Source organism: Numenius arquata, unplaced genomic scaffold (assembly GCF_964106895.1).
Source record: "Numenius arquata unplaced genomic scaffold, bNumArq3.hap1.1 HAP1_SCAFFOLD_1551, whole genome shotgun sequence".
Classification (NCBI taxonomy): Eukaryota; Metazoa; Chordata; class Aves; order Charadriiformes; family Scolopacidae; genus Numenius; species Numenius arquata.
In genome coordinates, this window is record NW_027415147.1 from 7,501 (window position 1) to 15,725 (window position 8,225).

An 8,225-nucleotide genomic window follows, 5' to 3' on the forward strand; every position below is an offset into this window, starting at 1 on the left:
CCGGGGGGCGGACGGCAAGACGCGGGGCCCTGCGTGCGAGCGAGAAGGCAACGTCCGCGAGAGGTGCTCCGACGGCCTGAACACCGGCAGAACCGGCCCGCCGCGGAGCCTCTCCGACGCGCCCGGGGTGAACGCCTCAGCGGGCGCTGCCTGCGGGTCTGGATCAGTGAAACGAGCGGGGGGTGCCGCCACCCCCCCGGCTCCGCACGATTCCCTTCAGCGACAGCGACAGGACCGACCGGGGCGAAGCCGCGGCAGGCTTGACTCCCCCGGTCGCCTTTCAGCGTTCCAGAGTGCCGGACGACCGCCGCCGGCCGCCGGTCTTGCCCCTCCCCGCGGGCAGTCGCTTACCCCGGGGAAGGAGAGCAAAGGGTACAGAGAAAAAAACAGCGGAAACGGAAAAAAAACCGGTAAAAGCAAAACTCGGACACCGAAAAAAAGCTGCGAGAGCCCTGCGGACCCTCGCTCCGAGCCCTCCGGGAACGAGGGAAGCCAGGGCGGGCCAGACTCCACGGGCCCCCCCACGTACGGCCCGTGCCGGAGGAAAGGGCGAGGCGACGCCGCCTCGCCCGCCGACACCCTCCTCACCGGCACCTCGGGGAACGGAAGAACGAACCGCCGCCGGCTCGGGAACCCTCCGCTCTCTGCCCTCCCGCCGCGGCGGGCTCCGGCTTAGGGCCGGAGGGAAAAAGGACGAGGCGACGCCGCCTCGCCCGCCGGCAACCCTCTCTCCTTCCTCGGCGGCACCCCTGCTCCGGGACGGAGGAACGAGCCGACGCCGGCTCGGGAACCCTCCGCCCGCCGCCCCCCCCGGGCTGGCCGGCCACCGGCACCGGCCACCCGCGCTCTCCCCCGCGCCGCGGCGGGCTCCGGCTTAGGGCCGGAGGGAAAAAGGACGAGGCGACGCCGCCTCGCCCGCCGGCAACCCTCTCTCCTTCCTCGGCGGCACCCCTGCTCCGGGACGGAGGAACGAGCCGACGCCGGCTCGGGAACCCTCCGCCCGCCGCCCCCCCCGGGCTGGCCGGCCACCGGCACCGGCCACCCGCGCTCTCCCCCGCGCCGCGGCGGGCTCCGGCTTAGGGCCGGAGGGAAAAAGGACGAGGCGACGCCGCCTCGCCCGCCGGCAACCCTCTCTCCTTCCTCGGCGGCACCCCTGCTCCGGGACGGAGGAACGAGCCGACGCCGGCTCGGGAACCCTCCGCCCGCCGCCCCCCCCGGGCTGGCCGGCCACCGGCACCGGCCACCCGCGCTCTCCCCCGCGCCGCGGCGGGCTCCGGCTTAGGGCCGGAGGGAAAAAGGACGAGGCGACGCCGCCTCGCCCGCCGGCAACCCTCTCTCCTTCCTCGGCGGCACCCCTGCTCCGGGACGGAGGAACGAGCCGACGCCGGCTCGGGAACCCTCCGCCCGCCGCCCCCCCCGGGCTGGCCGGCCACCGGCACCGGCCACCCGCGCTCTCCCCCGCGCCGCGGCGGGCTCCGGCTTAGGGCCGGAGGGAAAAAGGACGAGGCGACGCCGCCTCGCCCGCCGGCAACCCTCTCTCCTTCCTCGGCGGCACCCCTGCTCCGGGACGGAGGAACGAGCCGACGCCGGCTCGGGAACCCTCCGCCCGCCGCCCCCCCCGGGCTGGCCGGCCACCGGCACCGGCCACCCGCGCTCTCCCCCGCGCCGCGGCGGGCTCCGGCTTAGGGCCGGAGGGAAAAAGGACGAGGCGACGCCGCCTCGCCCGCCGGCAACCCTCTCTCCTCCTCGGCGGCACCCCTGCTCCGGGACGGAGGAACGAGCCGACGCCGGCTCGGGAACCCTCCGCCCGCCGCCCCCCCCCGGGCTGGCCGGCCACCGGCACCGGCCACCCGCGCTCTCCCCCGCGCCGCGGCGGGCTCCGGCTTAGGGCCGGAGGGAAAAAGGACGAGGCGACGCCGCCTCGCCCGCCGGCAACCCTCTCTCCTCCTCGGCGGCACCCCTGCTCCGGGACGGAGGAACGAGCCGACGCCGGCTCGGGAACCCTCCGCCCGCCGCCCCCCCCGGGCTGGCCGGCCACCGGCACCGGCCACCCGCGCTCTCTCCCCCGCGCCGCGGCGGGCTCCGGCTTAGGGCCGGAGGGAAAAAGGACGAGGCGACGCCGCCTCGCCCGCCGGCAACCCTCTCTCCTCCTCGGCGGCACCCCTGCTCCGGGACGGAGGAACGAGCCGACGCCGGCTCGGGAACCCTCCGCCCGCCGCCCCCCCCGGGCTGGCCGGCCACCGGCACCGGCCACCCGCGCTCTCCCCCGCGCCGCGGCGGGCTCCGGCTTAGGGCCGGAGGGAAAAAGGACGAGGCGACGCCGCCTCGCCCGCCGGCAACCCTCTCTCCTCCTCGGCGGCACCCCTGCTCCGGGACGGAGGAACGAGCCGACGCCGGCTCGGGAACCCTCCGCCCGCCGCCCCCCCCGGGCTGGCCGGCCACCGGCACCGGCCACCCGCGCTCTCCCCCGCGCCGCGGCGGGCTCCGGCTTAGGGCCGGAGGGAAAAAGGACGAGGCGACGCCGCCTCGCCCGCCGGCAACCCTCTCTCCTCCTCGGCGGCACCCCTGCTCCGGGACGGAGGAACGAGCCGACGCCGGCTCGGGAACCCTCCGCCCGCCGCCCCCCCCGGGCCGGCCGGCCACCGGCACCGGCCACCCGCGCTCTCCCCCGCGCCGCGGCGGGCTCCGGCTTAGGGCCGGAGGGAAAAAGGACGAGGCGACGCCGCCTCGCCCGCCGGCAACCCTCTCTCCTCCTCGGCGGCACCCCTGCTCCGGGACGGAGGAACGAGCCGACGCCGGCTCGGGAACCCTCCGCCCGCCGCCCCCCCCGGGCCGGCCGGCCACCGGCACCGGCCACCCGCGCTCTCCCCCGCGCCGCGGCGGGCTCCGGCTTAGGGCCGGAGGGAAAAAGGACGAGGCGACGCCGCCTCGCCCGCCGGCAACCCTCTCTCCTCCTCGGCGGCACCCCTGCTCCGGGACGGAGGAACGAGCCGACGCCGGCTCGGGAACCCTCCGCCCGCCGCCCCCCCCGGGCCGGCCGGCCACCGGCACCGGCCACCCGCGCTCTCCCCCGCGCCGCGGCGGGCTCCGGCTTAGGGCCGGAGGGAAAAAGGACGAGGCGACGCCGCCTCGCCCGCCGGCAACCCTCTCTCCTCCTCGGCGGCACCCCTGCTCCGGGACGGAGGAACGAGCCGACGCCGGCTCGGGAACCCTCCGCCCGCCGCCCCCCCCCGGGCTGGCCGGCCACCGGCACCGGCCACCCGCGCTCTCCCCCGCGCCGCGGCGGGCTCCAGCTTAGGGCCGGAGAAAAAGGGTGAGGCGCCGCTCTCCTCACCCAGCCCATCATCGGGGGCCCTCCGGAGCCGAGGAAAGCCGCGGCAGGCTCTCCACTCCCCGGCCGAATCCTGCGGCACATGCCGCCAGGATTCCCTGTCCTCATCGGGTCCCCCTCCGGGACCGGGGAAGGTGCCCCGTCTTCCCCGGCCGTACGCGTTCGAGTGCCGGCCACTGCCAACTGCCGGTCTTTGTCCTTCCCTCCCCCGCGGGATCCAGCGCTCCACTTCGCCGGGAGACCCGCGGGCGCCACCTCCGCCTCGCTAGCTCCCCTCCGGAGCCTAGCTGCTATGCCGTTCCCCTAATATGGAGATACGGTTCATCGCTCCCGGACAGCGGCAAGAACGTAGGCTCTGCCCACCGGGGAGGAGCGCCAACCACGCCGACTTTTACGATGACGTAACTGGAGGCAGCGTAAAACAGCGACCCCTTCGGCTGCTGGAAGTAGCGCTGGGGACAAAAGGTCTACCCGCCACCCCGGAACAGCGCCTAAGTCCCGCCGGAGCGAGGTAGACCTGGCGACCGGCTGCCGAGGCGGGTCAAGCGGACAGCCCTGCCGGTCCCGGAGGCGGGTAGACCTGGACGCCCGGACCGGAGGCGGGTAGACCAGCGCGCCCAAGTGCCGCCGGAGCGAGGTAGACCTGGCGACCGGCTGCCGAGGCGGGTCAAGCGGACAGCCCTGCCGGTCCCGGAGGCGGGTAGACCTGGACGCCCGGACCGGAGGCGGGTAGACCTGGACGCCCAAGTGCCGCCGGAGCGAGGTAGACCTGGCGACCGGCTGCCGAGGCGGGTCAAGCGGACAGCCCTGCCGGTCCCGGAGGCGGGTAGACCTGGACGCCCGGACCGGAGGCGGGTAGACCTGGACGCCCAAGTGCCGCCGGAGCGAGGTAGACCTGGCGACCGGCTGCCGAGGCGGGTCAAGCGGACAGCCCTGCCGGTCCCGGAGGCGGGTAGACCTGGACGCCCGGACCGGAGGAGGGTAGACCAGCGCGCCCAAGTGCCGCCGGAGCGAGGTAGACCTGGCGACCGGCTGCCGAGGCGGGTCAAGCGGACAGCCCTGCCGGTCCCGGAGGCGGGTAGACCTGGACGCCCGGACCGGAGGAGGGTAGACCAGCGCGCCCAAGTGCCGCCGGAGCGAGGTAGACCTGGCGACCGGCTGCCGAGGCGGGTCAAGCGGACAGCCCTGCCGGTCCCGGAGGCGGGTAGACCTGGACGCCCGGACCGGAGGCGGGTAGACCTGGACGCCCAAGTGCCGCCGGAGCGAGGTAGACCTGGCGACCGGCTGCCGAGGCGGGTCAAGCGGACAGCCCTGCCGGTCCCGGAGGCGGGTAGACCTGGCAGCCCGGACCGGAGGCGGGTAGACCTGGACGCCCGGACCGGTCCCGGAGGTGGGTAGACCTGGCAGCCGGCTGCCGAGGCGGGTAGACCTGGCAGCCCGGACCGGTCCCGGAGGCGGGTAGACCTGGCAGCCCCGACCGGAGGCGGGTAGACCTGGCATCCCCGACCGGAGGCGGGTAGACCTGGCAGCCCGGACCGGAGCAGGGTAGACCTGGCCGACCGGTCCCGGAGGCGGGTAGACCTGGCAGCCGGCTGCCGAGGCGGGTAGACCTGGCAGTCCGGACCGGAGGCGGGTAGACCTGGCAGCCGGCTGCCGAGGCGGGTAGACCTGGCAGCCCGGACCGGAGGCGGGTAGACTTGGCAGCCCGGACCGGTCCCGGAGGCGGGTAGACCTGGCAGCCGGCTGCCGAGGCGGGTAGACCTGGCACCCCGGACCGGAGGCGGGTAGACCTGGACGCCCGGACCGGAGGCGGGTAGACCTGGCCGACCGGTCCCGGAGGTGGGTAGACCTGGCAGCCCGGACCGGAGGCGGGTAGACCTGGACGCCCGGACCGGAGCAGGGTAGACCTGGCCGACCGGTCCCGGAGGCGGGTAGACCTGGCAGCCGGCTGCCGAGGCGGGTAGACCTGGCAGCCCGGACCGGTCCCGGAGGCGGGTAGACCTGGCAGCCCGGACCGGTCCCGGAGGCGGGTAGACCTGGCAGCCCGGACCGGAGGCGGGTAGACCTGGACGCCCGGACCGGTCCCGGAGGTGGGTAGACCTGGCAGCCGGCTGCCGAGGCGGGTAGACCTGGCAGCCCGGACCGGTCCCGGAGGCGGGTAGACCTGGCAGCCCGGACCGGTCCCGGAGGTGGGTAGACCTGGCAGCCGGCTGCCGAGGCGGGTAGACCTGGACGCCCGGACCGGTCCCGGAGGTGAGTAGACCTGGCAGCCGGCTGCCGAGGCGGGTAGACCCACCCGGACCGGGACGGCGGGCTGCCGTATCCCGGTTCTCCCAGGGTGGAAGGATTACGGGGGGGGCGGGTGGGGGGGGGATTATTTATACCGTGTGGGTTTTTTTTTTCCTTAACTATCGTTCTCGCCCTCGTCCCCCGATTTAAAGAGTCAAGCGTTTCCGGTACTGGGTACGCCCTGATGGGGATACAGCAGACCGAGCTGGGGGGGGGGGATGTTCGATTTTTTTTTTTTTTGGCTCTTTAATTTTCTCCCCCCTTCGCCTATTTCAAGATTCGGGCGTCTCTAATACAGGGGCAACCCTCACCCGGATCTCCCGGAGCGGCGGGGAGAGGGGGGAAGAGGAGGGGCGCGGAACAGTTGTGATTTTTTTTTTTTTTAATAGTCGTTATTGTTGCTCTTATTACTATTACTGTTACGGTCGGTTTATTGCTCCTTATGATGATGAATTACCAGTTGTTAAATAATAATCTGTTTATTTTCCCCGACGCCGCTGCTGGCGGCAAGTCTGCCTGAGCAGACTCTGGACGCCTATTTCGCTCCCCGGCCGCCGGGATCGGCGAGAGCCGGCGGCCCCCGCCGCGAGCCGCCCGGCGCCCCGCCGCGACGCGAGCTCGCCGGCCGCCGGCGGACTCGGCGACCGGCGGCCCCGATCCGGCGGCGGGTGCCGGCGCCGCCGGGCGCTCGCCGGCTTTCGCCTCTCGCGGTGGGCTTTTCCGTTCCGCTCGGTTTTGGCTCGGGGGGCTGCGAGGGGGGGCGTGGGGGGGCTGAGGGCGTTGGGGGGGCTGCGCGTGTGGGCTGCGCGCGGTGGGGCGGGGGTGCCGGGGCGGGTGCTTTTCCCCCGCCGCTTTGCCTCCCCGGCCGCCGGGGTCGGCGAGAGCCGGCGGCCCCCGCCGCGAGCCGCCCGGCGCCCCGCCGCGACGCGAGCTCGCCGGCCGCCGGCGGACTCGGGGACCGGCGGCCCCGATCCGGCGGCGGGTGCCGGCGCCGCCGGGCGCTCGCCGGCTTTCGCCTCTCGCGGTGGGCTTTTCCGTTCCGCTCGGTTTTGGCTCGGGGGGCTGCGAGGGGGGGCGTGGGGGGGCTGAGGGCGTTGGGGGGGCTGCGCGTGTGGGCGCGCGCGGTGGGGCGGGGGTGCCGGGGCGGGTGCTTTTCCCCCCGCCGCTTTGCCTCCCCGGCCGCCGGGGTCGGCGAGAGCCGGCGGCCCCCGCCGCGAGCCGCCCGGCGCCCCGCCGCGACGCGAGCTCGCCGGCCGCCGGCGGACTCGGGGACCGGCGGCCCCGATCCGGCGGCGGGTGCCGGCGCCGCCGGGCGCTCGCCGGCTTTCGCCTCTCGCGGTGGGCTTTTCCGTTCCGCTCGGTTTTGGCTCGGGGGGCTGCGAGGGGGGGCGTGGGGGGGCTGAGGGCGTTGGGGGGGCTGCGCGTGTGGGCGCGCGCGGTGGGGCGGGGGTGCCGGGGCGGGTGCTTTTCCCCCGCCGCTTTGCCTCCCCGGCCGCCGGGGTCGGCGAGAGCCGGCGGCCCCCGCCGCGAGCCGCCCGGCGCCCCGCCGCGACGCGAGCTCGCCGGCCGCCGGCGGACTCGGGGACCGGCGGCCCCGATCCGGCGGCGGGTGCCGGCGCCGCCGGGCGCTCGCCGGCTTTCGCCTCTCGCGGTGGGCTTTTCCGTTCCGCTCGGTTTTGGCTCGGGGGGCTGCGAGGGGGGGCGTGGGGGGGCTGAGGGCGTTGGGGGGGCTGCGCGTGTGGGCGCGCGCGGTGGGGCGGGGGTGCCGGGGCGGGTGCTTTTCCCCCCGCCGCTTTGCCTCCCCGGCCGCCGGGGTCGGCGAGAGCCGGCGGCCCCCGCCGCGAGCCGCCCGGCGCCCCGCCGCGACGCGAGCTCGCCGGCCGCCGGCGGACTCGGGGACCGGCGGCCCCGATCCGGCGGCGGGTGCCGGCGCCGCCGGGCGCTCGCCGGCTTTCGCCTCTCGCGGTGGGCTTTTCCGTTCCGCTCGGTTTTGGCTCGGGGGGCTGCGAGGGGGGGCGTGGGGGGGCTGAGGGCGTTGGGGGGGCTGCGCGTGTGGGCGCGCGCGGTGGGGCGGGGGTGCCGGGGCGGGTGCTTTTCCCCCCGCCGCTTTGCCTCCCCGGCCGCCGGGGTCGGCGAGAGCCGGCGGCCCCCGCCGCGAGCCGCCCGGCGCCCCGCCGCGACGCGAGCTCGCCGGCCGCCGGCGGACTCGGGGACCGGCGGCCCCGATCCGGCGGCGGGTGCCGGCGCCGCCGGGCGCTCGCCGGCTTTCGCCTCTCGCGGTGGGCTTTTCCGTTCCGCTCGGTTTTGGCTCGGGGGGCTGCGGGCGGGGGGGAGAGGGGGGCTGTGTGAGGTCTTTGCGGGGGGGGAGGGGGTTGTGGGTGTACGCGCGGCGGGATGGGGGAGATTTTCCCCCTCGCCGTCATTTTCCCCCTTCTCCCCTTCCCCCCCTCCGCGGAGCAGCGGGGCGGGGGAGCGGGGGGTGGGCCCGCAGCTGCGCGCCCTGCGCATGCGCGCGTGTCCCCCCCACCCCCCGCCCGCGGTTGAAAGGCGGGGGTTCCCGCCGCGCTAACGGTCGCGGGCTCATTGGCGCCAAAGGCAGGGAAGG